Raw genomic sequence first — 12,298 nt, 5'->3', positions numbered from 1 at the left:
GAGAGGATATGAAATCTAGATTATAGCCTAATTGCAGACTGCCCCTTGATTAGATAAAATTGAAAACATATCCAGGGAAATTGACTATTTTCTAATTATAAATCTGAGCATGAAACAAATGAAGGCTGCAGAGCTGAGTTGTTCAGTTTTGTATACTTATAATGGGGTAAATTGCAACCTGAATCTCAGATAATGAGATTTTGGTTTCTCTCTTATATTACTGTATTGTCCCTATGCACTCATGTAACAACACATCTCAGCTGCTTGCCCCTATGGTATTTCTTTGTTGTCATTTCTTGTTGTCATTGTTTCCAAAGGAAACACTGGAGACGGTACATCTGATTATATGCATGGGGTGTAGGGTTTAGCTGTTTTTCATTAAACATTAATTATGCTGAAGATGGGGTGATAAAAATGTTAAGTCTGCAGACATTTTCCAATGACTGTAAAGGCTTAACGGCCTCGGCACTGAGTCTACGGTATAGAGTTCTAATTGTTGCTTCAGCCCTGTCAAAGCACGGCCTTCATTTTCTTAAAGAAGATAAATTATAGAGCAGAAGCGAGGAGATGGTTATGCTTTCATCGGCACTTAGAAGCACTAAGACAGTAAGCTGTGGCATGTTAGCAATGTTCACATTATATGGATCACTTTTGTCAGCTTCTGGCTCCAGGCGTCCCCTAGAATTAGTCTATTTTTCCCTGTAGCAATTTCTTAAAAAAACTTTTCTGGGGCACAAAGGAAACAACTTTTCTAGCCATTTATTAGTGTGCAAAATGAAACTTTTCAAATCCTTAACATTAATATTTCTTTATTTTCTACAAATGATAATGGTGAAATGTTGAAACATCATTGATTTTTAAATGATGTACAGTATTACATTACAGTATAAAGATTTTTGAAATAATTTACACAATAAGGTGCATTAACTAATGAATGTGGATCAAACAGAATGACATGCACTTGGGTGGTCATTCCGAGTTGATCGCTAGCTGCATTTGTTCGCAGTGCAGCGTTCTGGCTAAAAAAAAGGCAGTTCTGCGCATGCGGCGCAATGCGCACGCGCGTCGTACGGGCACAACGAACTATGTATTTTTGCACAGGGTCTAGCGAAGCATTTCAGTCGCACTGGTGTCCGCAGTGTGATTGACATGAAGTGGGCGTTTCTGGGTGTCAACTGACCGTTTTCAGGGAGTGTTCGGAAAAACGCAGGAGTGCTAGGAAAAATCCAAGCGTGGCTGGGCGAACGCTGGGCGGGTTTGTGACGTCAAAACAGGAACTAAACAGTCTGAAGTGATCGCAAGCGCTGAGTAGGTTTTGAGCTACTCAGAAACTGCACAAAAAAACTTTGTAGCCGCTCTGCGATACAACCATTCGCACTTCTGCTAAGCTAAAATACACTCCCAGTGGGCGGCGGCATAGCGTTTGCATGGCTGCTAAAAACTGCTAGCGAGCGATCACCTCGGAATGACCCCCTTCAGTGGCAAACGCAGGATTTGCATGGGGGGGTTTCCAGAACTGGGCGGAGCCAATCACGGGGGTGGGGACTGAGGTGACCCAGTATATGCTGGGTCCGTAAAACTAGTGTGTCTGTGTGTGTGTGTGTGTGTGTGTGTGTGTGTGTGTATATATATTTATATATATATATATATCTACACATATATATGCTTGTGCCATTATGCCACAGTTTACACTGCACCACTGGCTGTTGGAGTGATGCAGGTCGTTGATTAAGTGGATGCATTAAAATCATTTATACTAAAGTCCTGGAGTGCCATGTCCTGTCTTGGACATTTGTTTGTTCTGACTCTTCTACATATATATATATATATCTACACACACACATATATATATATATATATATATATATATATACATACACACACACATACATATACACGGGTGGTCTTCAGTATGCCGGCGGTCGGGCTCCCGGCGACCAGCATACCGGCGCCGGGAGCCTGACCGCCGGCATACCGACACTTATTCTCCCTCGTGGGGGTCCACGACCCCCCTGGAGGGAGAATAGAATAGTGTGGCGCGCGTAGCGTGGCGAGCACAGCGAGCCCGCAAGGGGCTCATTTGCGCTCGCCACACTGTTGGTAAGCCGGCGGCCGGCCTCCCGGCGCCGGTATGCTGGTCGCCGGGAGGCCGGCCACCGGGAGATCGTAGTGAACCCATATACACATATACATAGCATATTAAACATTCATACATATATATATATATATATATATATATATACACACACATACAGTACACATATATATACACACATGTATATATATATCATATGTGTGTGTGTGTGTGTGTGTGTGTGTGTGTGTTTATATGTATGTATGTATGTATGTATGTATGTATATACATGTGTATATATGTAGGCACATGGATATATATGTACTATAATTAAAATAAAGTAAACTTTTATTGCACTTGCAAGTGCCACCAGGAAGACAGCAGGCTGCAGAGGACGCTAGACAGTCATTAATAATACTCATGCAGCTAAAAAAAAAAAAAAAAAAATATTTTTTTTTAGTGGAGGGGGGTTTCTGGGTACTCGTAAACCCCCCCCCAGGGTGCGCCACTGACCTTTGAATATTACAACAACCCACAGGATACAAGACTACAACATGAATATTCTATTGCGCAATGGTAAGACAGTTTCGATGCCACAGTGATGCAACATAAAATTCCGCTAATTATCCAATTAAGTTCAATGTGCAAGAGGTACCATAATGGATATCATTTGTTTTCAAAACATGTTTGTGAGGATCAGCTGACAATTAAAACTTACATCTTTTTGCTTTTTAAAAAAAAAAAAGATTTTTTTGAAACCAAACTGATGAGATATAGAAAAAATTAGAAAGATTACCAACAAGCATCATACGATAACTAAAAGCATCATATGATAACTAAAAACTCAGTTTGCAATTTGTTAGTGATCATTCTTAACATCTTAACTTCTCAATCTCTGCATATAGTGTAAGCAAACAGAATATTCAGGGAACAGGGTGTCTCAGAAAAATGTAAATGTTATATAAATACTTTCAATTTTGAAGGGGAAAAATATCAATCCTTAGAGAAACAAAAAGTGGAGAAGTTGCCCATAGCAACCAATGAGCATCTCTCATTTTTATAGACTTTGCTAGACAAATAGGAGCTTATTGGTTGTTAAACTTTCTCTCTCTCTCTCTCTCTCTCTCTCTCTCTCTCTCTCTCTCGTGTTTGATACATCTTCCCCTGAACATCAACCTCTCAAATTCTCCCCAGCAATGTCAAGAAACCCCCCTTTGCATGGCTTTATTATAAATCACCCAATACCCTCCCCATCTATTATACTAACACAAAAAGAATATTTATTCCTAATGTAACTACTTTCTACTTTCAGTAGGGCTCGCAGGGGGGGGGGGGGGGGGGTCTGAGTACCCAGAAACAGGCGCTGACAGAGAGAGAGCACCTATCACTGTCACTGCATGGTGGAGAGACTTGACAGGGGATTCCAGAGATCACACTCAGGAGCTGGGATCACACAGAAGAACTAAGTTTTAGCTTTATGTGTGATCTCTCTACAGTATCTTTCTCTCGGTTTCTGTCTATCTATGTACAGTCTCTTACTCCAGGGGGCTTCTATCTATCTACAGTGTCTCTTTCTCTCTGTAGGGGTATTCTACATCTCTCTCTCTCTCTCTTTCTCTCTCTGGACTGGTTTCCATTATATATATATATATATATATATATATATATATATATATATTTATTAGCTGGGTTCTCTCACATAGGAATCATAGTACGGGTGTTTATTACGTGACCAGTCAGCATACCGACGCCGGCATACTAGCAGCGGAATGCTGGCGAAGGGGGGGGGGCAAGTGCAACAAGCCCCTTGCGGGCTCGGTGGTGACCTGCGGTTACCACGGGTTCTATTCCCACTCTATTTGAGTAACATATCTATCTATCTATCTATCTATCTATCTATCTATCTATCTATCTATCTATCTATCTAAACAGTGTATACATATGTCTAGGTATATACTGTATATAGATGTGTCCTATATTGTGGCCACATCGTGTCATTCATAACATGGGATGTTCCTGCTATCCATTATCAGTGACTGAGCGTGGCATACCATGATGCATACGCATCGCAGTGCTGCTATAAAATGCTGCTATATGCAGCAACAATATAGCAACACACATACTGTACATGGAAACCCCCCCTTATAAATCCTGTGTTTGCCCCTGACATTCTAGTCCTTATTATTTTCTATAATTATGCAGTAAAATGAGATGGGCGCATTTATTTATTTTATTAACCGTTTCTTATATAGCGCAGCATATTCCGTTGCGCTTTACAATTAGAACAACAGTAATAGAACAAAACTGGGTAAAATCGGAACAATTGGGAGGTATGCATTTGCAGTAGCAGCTGCAACAAAGTCTATATGCTAATGCATACCTCCCAATTGTTCCGATTTTTGTGGGACAGTCCTATTTTTTGGGGAAAATCCTGCTGTCCCACCCGCGGGCCGCAGTTTCCCGCAGTGGGGGTGAGCTGGGGCAGTTAGGAGGCTTCTGTCACTGCTTGTGCGCAGCATCTATTCAGTGGAGACAGGAGGACTGGGGGCATGCCAGCAGCTCACAGAGCGCTGGGCATGCCCCCTCACTGACAACAACGGGTGCATGGCTGTCGATCGCTGCACTGCTGCAAAGCCACGCCAATTTTACATAGATCACATCCCTTTTCGGGCGCACGCTATGCATATGCAAAAGCCCCTCCTGGTCTATTTCAAATGTTGGGAGGTATGCTAATGCCGTGGCCGACTGGTGTCTTACTGAGACATTCATTGGTGTGATGCAAATCCAGTGATGTGTGCACAAAGATGCACCATCGATCAGACATCGGCCAGACCACTGGACAATAGAGCAACCCTATTGTTGCTCAGAATGTCTGTAATATCATGGTCGCTGGTCAGGGTCGAATTTAGGTGTCAGGCCATCCCTAGGCACAACATTATTGGTCATCCCCCATAACATCACTGCACCCTTCATGGTGGGACCTGTACCCAGTGCCAGATTAAGGTCCACATGGGCCTGGAGCTGAAATTTATGAAGGGCCTATTGTGTGCCTCGGCAGGAGGTGTGACAAACGCTGCAGTGAGGATGGTCTAAATAGGGGGTGTGGTCTGTGCCATGGGTTTGGCTATCTCCATGGAGGTCATAGCTAGTGCCTACCTTCAACCACATAAAAGTGGAGCAGTGCAATAGTGACCACCGTATAATACAGAGAACATCGCAGTGACCGCCATATAACACAGAGAGCTGTATAAACATGCAAAGAAGGTGGGAAGGGGAGCAATGATGGGAAAAAAACAGAGCAGATGTGGAAATATTAGAAAAGATGGCGGCAATACAGAGCAAATGGGGAAAGGGGAGCACAGATGGGGGCAAAACAGAGCAGACAGGGCACTGAGGGCTCCTGGGACACACTTACTGACACATACTTACTGACGTAGACACCACTTACTGACACAGACACCTCTCACTGACACAAACACACTGACACAGACCCTATTACGGACACATACACACTTACTGACACAAACATTTGACACATACACTACTTACTGACAGATACCCCTTTCTGACACAGATAACACTTTCTGGCACATACATACATACCTAATGACAGATACCACTTACTGACACAGAAACATCTTACTGACAGACACCCCTTACTGACAAAGAATACACTTACTGATACAAACACACTTATAGACACACCTTACTGATACAAACACATTTTCTGATGGATACCCATTACTGACAGATACCACTTAATAAAGCAGACACCCCTTACGGACATAGATTACACTTACTGACACACACACGATTTATTAGCACATACATACTTACTGACAGACAGCCATTACTGACACAAACACACACAAATTTACTGACACAGACAACACTATCAGAAGCCACTTACTGACTCACAAATACATACAACACATATAAACTTACTGACACAGGCACCATTCAAATGGGATGAGGAGACCATTGGGCCTTGTCGTTCCCCCCTCCCCCCCCCAAAAAAAAGCAGTCCCTCCCTCCTAGTCTATGTATTAGTGTGCCCCCCTCCCCTCTTAATCTGTATATGTATTAGCGTGACTCCTCCCCTCCTAGTCTGTACTTGTTTGCATTATTGTACCCCCCTCCTCCTAGTCTTTATGTACATATTGTGTCCTGACTCCCCCTTCCCTATAATTTGTAGTCTGCATCCCTGCCCTTGGTGTTTACCTGCTTTCCTCATGGCAGCTCAGCTCCTCCTCCGGTCTCATCATCTGGCATCCAGGAATGCAGGATAAATGGACACTGAGGTTCACTCTTCATACAGCCAAGTATAGCTACAAAATGGTGTAGTGTGTTGCGCTCTATTGTAAAATGCATCTCAATAAACAGAAGGCAATAAAAAGCGAAAGGATTGAGCGCTAAATGTGTGAGGTAATGCTGGGGCTTGTAATGCGGGAAAGGGTGGGAGGAAGCACTATCAAGAGCCTGGACAGCTGACATCACCTGGCAGCCACCGCAGAGGTCCTGGAGCTCTCCTATACAGACAGTGGTAAAGCAGACACTGCCAACGGGAAGATATAGCATAAGACAGGGACAGCGAACTTGAACTTTATTAGCCCAGGTGGGCATGCAATTAACTTTTGCTCCGTTTTAACATCGACCTCCCACTGCTAAAATATTTCTTAAAAAAAAGCTGTATACATTTGTTTGCTCGTTTTATTTAGTTTCCATTTTTATTTTATTTATTTTCATTTGCTTCTAACCCCTTCTCAGCTTTACCTAACCCCTCTTGTTTCCCATGCCCTTTCCCGCACTACAAGCCCCAGCATCACCTCACACATTTAGCCCTCAGTCCTTTCAGCCAAGAATAGCTTCTGTCCCGTGGCTACATTGTGCAGCCATTGTGGTTGCCCATGCGGTGTATGAGCCGCAGCAGAAAAGGAGAGGAGCTGAGAGAGCTGCCCCTCTCTCCCCCCCTCCGGCCGGCCCGTCCTGTCCTGATCACGTAGCGACACTCTCGGAAGGGGGGGGGGGGGAGGAGCTGGAAGCAGATGGGAGTGCTGCTCCTCCCCCTTCCACGCGTCACTCAGCACAGCAGCACGATGAATAGGCTGGGGGGAGGAGGCGCTCAGGAGGAGAGATGCGATCGGCTCCTCCTCCCGCTCCGGCCAGGACAGCAGGAGTCAGACTTCAATGAGTGAGTGACTGGGGCACTCTCTGGCAGTGGCAGCGCGGCAGGTGCAGCGCTGGCGGCGGCATACAATGAGTCAGTGTGACTCATTGTAATGCTGGCAGCTATGGGTCCCTTCACTGTGGCTGTGGGCCTATTTTTAATGGGGGGCCTGGAGCTGCAGCTCCATCCGCCCCATTGTTAATCCGGCCATGCCTGTACCAATGCCTTCAGACTTCCAAAGCAGCTCTAACCTTATCCCCACTTCACCACAATTTACTGACCATCGACCCCCCCTCCCCCCTCGACTGCCGCCAGTTACGACATTGGACACTTTAGCCTGATGTTTTAATTCTATTCACCCCTGAATCAGGCCCTCAGATCCATGCAATATAGGTCTTGAAATCACAGATGATTTCATGACATGTTGTTCTCCACTAAAATATTTCTGCTAGAGCCTCTTAGTTACTTTTTAATATACTGTATATCTCTCCCTGGTAGCAAATTATTCCTGAGATAATTCAACTGTATATCCTAAACCAGGGATGGGGAACCTTCGGCCCTTCAGCTGTTGTTGAACTACACATACCTGCATGCCTTGCTACAGTTTTGCTATTTGGCCATGCTAAAACTGTTGCAGGGCATGCTGGGATGTGTAGTTCAACAACAGCTGGAGGGCCGAAGGTTCCCCATCCCTGTTTTAAATGCTGCCAAACATCGCTGGTTGGGACTCTCTGGCAGTAGGTGTGGCTCCTCTATTTGAATTTTGGACTGTGCTACAGCCCCACCTCTGGTGCCATCACTGGTTGATTTCTCCATACTGATCACACCACTCATATATTTAGAATACATACATATCACATTTTTCAGCTTGTATAAGATGCAGTGCCGTAACTAGACATTTTAGCGCTGTGTGCAAGAAATGGAATCGCCCCCCCTTAATGCAAAATAGAGGCAGTGCACGCAGTAGGCGCGCGCAAAAAATATAGGGGCGTGGCTTCATGGAGAAGGGGTGTGACCACAAAATAATACCAATTCATATTACAGTGCACAGTAGTCTCCATTATTCAAATTACGCCGCACAGTAGTGCCACTATACTTTTACACATTACAGCAGACTGCGTCCCCCTTTTTACACATTACGGCAGACAGCGTCCCCTTTTTACATATTAAGGCAGACAGAATCCCCTTTTTACACATTACGGCTGACAGAGTCTCCTTTTTTACACATTACGACAGACAGCGTCCCCTTATTACACATTACGGCAGACAGCATCCCCTTTTAACACATTACAGCAGAGTCCACCATTTACACATTACGGCAGACAGCATCCCCCTTTTTACACATTACGACAGACAGAGTCCCCTATCTTAAACATTACGGCAGACTGTCCCCCTTTTTACACATTACGGCAGACAGCGTCCCCTTTTTACACATTACAACAGACAGAGTCCCCCTTTTTACACATTATGGCAGACAGCGTCTCCTTTTTACACATTACGGCAGACAGCATCCCCTTTTTACACATTACGACAGAGTCCCCTTTTTACACATTACAACAGACAGAGTCAATTTTTTTAAACATTAGGGCAGACAGCGCCCCCTTTTTAAACATTACGGCAGACAGCGTCCAGTTTTTTTACACATTATGACAGACAGTCCCCCTTTTTACACATTACGGCAAACAGCATCTCCTTTTTACACATTACGGCAGACAGCGTCCCCTTTTTACACATTACGACAGAGTCCCCTTTTTTAAACATTAGGGCAGACAGTCCCCCTTTTTACACATTACGGCAGACAGCATCCCCTTTTTTACACATTACGGCAGACAGTCCCCCTTTTCACACATTACGGCAGACAGCATCCCCTTTTACACATTACGGCAGACAGTCCCCCTTTTTATACATTACGGCAGACAGCGTCCCCTTTTTTACACATTACGGCAGACAGTCCCCCTTTTTACACATTACGGCAGACAGCGTCCCCTTTTTTACACATTGCGGCACAGTCCCCTTTTTTACACATTACAGCAGACAGCGTCCCCTTTTTACACATTACGGCAGAGTCCACCATGTACACATTACAACAGACAGAGTCCCCTTTCTTAAACATTACGGCAGACTGTCCCCCTTTTTACACATTACGGCAGACAGCGTCTCCTTTTTACACATTACGGCAGACAGCATCCCCTTTTTACACATTACGACAGAGTCCCTTTTTACACATTGCAACAGACAGAGTCCCTTTTTTTAAACATTATCGCAGACAGCGCCCCCTTTTTACACATTACGGCAGACAGCTTCCAGTTTTTTACACATTACGGCAGACAGTCCCCCCTTTTTACACATTACGGCAGACAGCATCCCCTTTTTTACACATTACAGCAGACAGCATCCCTTTTTACACATTACAACAGACAGAGTCCCCTTTTTTAAACATTGTGGCAGACAGCGCCCCCTTTTTACACATTATGGCAGACAGCTTCCAGTTTTTTACACATTACGGCAGACAGTCCCCCTTTTTACACATTACGGCAGACAGCATCTCCTTTTTACATATTACGGCAGACAGCGTCCCCTTTTTACACATTACGGCAGACAGAGTTCCCTTTCTTAAACATTACGGCAGACTGTCCCCCTTTTTACACATTATGGTAGACAGCGTCCCTTTTTTACACATTACAACAGACAGAGTCCCTTTTTTTACACATTACGGCATACAGCGCCCCCTTTTTACACATTACGGCAGACAGCGTCCATTTTTTTTACACATTACGGCAGACAGCGTCCCCTTTTTACACATTCAACCGACAGAGAGGGTCATTCCAACCCGTTCGCACGCAGCGGTTCTTCGCTGCAGTGCGAACTGGTCGGAAATGCACATGTGCGGTGGACGCATTGCGCACGCTCATCGTCGCTGGGCAACGACGCTGCCAGTGACAAATGTGATCACAGCGGCAATCGCAAGAAGACGGACAGATGGGAGGCGTTCCGGGGCGGATACTCACCATTTTCCAGGCATATCGAGGCATTTGGAGGGCGGATGTCTGACTTCAGGACCGGGACCTTCATCGCTTGATCCGTCGCACTGGGTGAGTAACTATAGCCCTGGTCAGGTTGATCGCATGAGCAGCAAAAAGTTGCTACATGCGATCAACTCGGAATGACCCCCAGAGTCCCTTTTTTACACATTACGGCAGACAGCGTCCCCTTTTTACACGTTATGGCAGCCAGAGTCCCCCTTTTTACACATTATGGCAAACAGCATCCCCTTTATACACATTACGACAGAGTCCCCTTATTTAAACATTACGGTAGACAGTCCCCCTTTTTACACATTATGGCAGACAGGCTGACAGGATAGATAGATAGATAGATAGATAGATAGATAGATAGATAGATAGATAGATAGATAGATAGATAGAGAATAGATGATAAATACTTACTGTCTCCCTGCTGGCTCAGGCAGTCAGGCTCCTCGGTGCAGCTGCTAGCAGATCCCGGGCAGGGGAGGAGGAGGAGAGACTCAAGAGCCGCAACAGCGCACTGTAATTGGTGGCGGCGCTGCTGCAGCTGTCCCTCTCCTTCCACATTGGCTGGCCGCCGCTGTGACTGCTGGGATGAGGGAAGCGCATCCCAGCATTCACAGCGACGGCGGACAGCCTATGTGGAAGGAGAGGGACAGCTGCAGTAGCGCTGGCACCAGTTACAGTGTGCTGCTGCTGCTCCCGAGTCCCCCTCCCTACTCCTCCTTCTCCCCTGCCTCCGGAGCTACTGCTCCTCTCCTTTCTGGCGGCTTGTAATGAGTCAGTTTGACTCATTACAATTCCACTGACTAAAGACATGGGGATGTGGCCAGTTGCACCCTCAGGGCGACTGCGCTGTGAGCCAGACATACCTGGCATACACGTAGTTATGGCTCTGATAAGATAATAATGTGTATTAAATATCCACTTTACCTCCATCCACTTTCTCTCTTTCCAAGGCATACATCCATCTTTTCAACTTGTTAGTTACTATGGGCACTGCCTCTGGACTGGTATGGGATTTTTTATCCAGCTATACTGTACAGGCAAAGTTTCTATGTATTGGCTACCTCTGCATCTTAATAGAGAGTTGGATACTGTATGATAATAGAATTTTAATTACCAGTAAATCCTTTTCTCGTAGTCCACAGAGGATGCTGTGGTCCATATTAGTACCATGGGGTATAGACAGGTCCACCAGGAGTCATTGGTACTTCAAGAGTTTGAGAGTGTGTGGCTGGCTCCTTTTATGCCCCTCCCACCAGACTCAGTCCAGAAACTGTGCCCGAGGAGACGGACATCTTCGAGAGAAGGATTATACACAGATAGTGGCGTGATTCACACCAGCTCACACATACAAGGCAAACCAAGCTAAGTAGCTTGAAACTCAGCAACGGCTGAAAAAAACATTACTTACCAAGTAACAAGGCAGTACTTAACCAAGAACAAAGTCGTACTGAACCAGATAACCACTGCAGGATAACGAAGCGCTGGGCAGGCACCCAGCATCCTCTACGGACTACGAGAAAAGGATTTACCAGTAGGTAATTAAAATCCTATTGTCTCTTACGTCCTAGAGGATGCTGGGGTCCACCTTAGTACCATGGGGATGTACCAAAGCTCCCAGAATGGGAGGGAGAGTGCGGAGGCTTCTGCAGAACTGATTGACCAAATTTTAGGTCCTCAGAGGCCAAAGTATCGAACCTGTAGAACGTAGCAAACGTGTTCGACCCAGACCAAGTCTCTGCCGGCAAAGCTGTAAAGCCGAGACACCCCAGGCAGCTGCCCAGGAAGAACCCACTTTACGAGTAGAGTGGGCCTTACCAGATCCTGGACACGGAAATCCTGCCGTAGAATATGCATGCTGGATAGTGAACTTGATCCAGCGAGAGATCGTCTGCTTAGAAGCAGGACAACCAATCTTCTTGGGATGATATAGGATAAACAGAGAGTCCGATTTTCTGTGATGAGCAGTCCTCTTCACATAGATTTTCAGAGCCCTTACAACATCCAAGGACTTTGAAGTAATTG

The sequence above is a fragment of the Pseudophryne corroboree genome, chromosome 1 (assembly GCF_028390025.1).
Source record: "Pseudophryne corroboree isolate aPseCor3 chromosome 1, aPseCor3.hap2, whole genome shotgun sequence".
NCBI classification, from domain to species: domain Eukaryota; kingdom Metazoa; phylum Chordata; class Amphibia; order Anura; family Myobatrachidae; genus Pseudophryne; species Pseudophryne corroboree.
The sequence above is the reverse complement of the archived record's forward strand: the minus strand, read 5'-3'. Positions refer to the sequence as shown.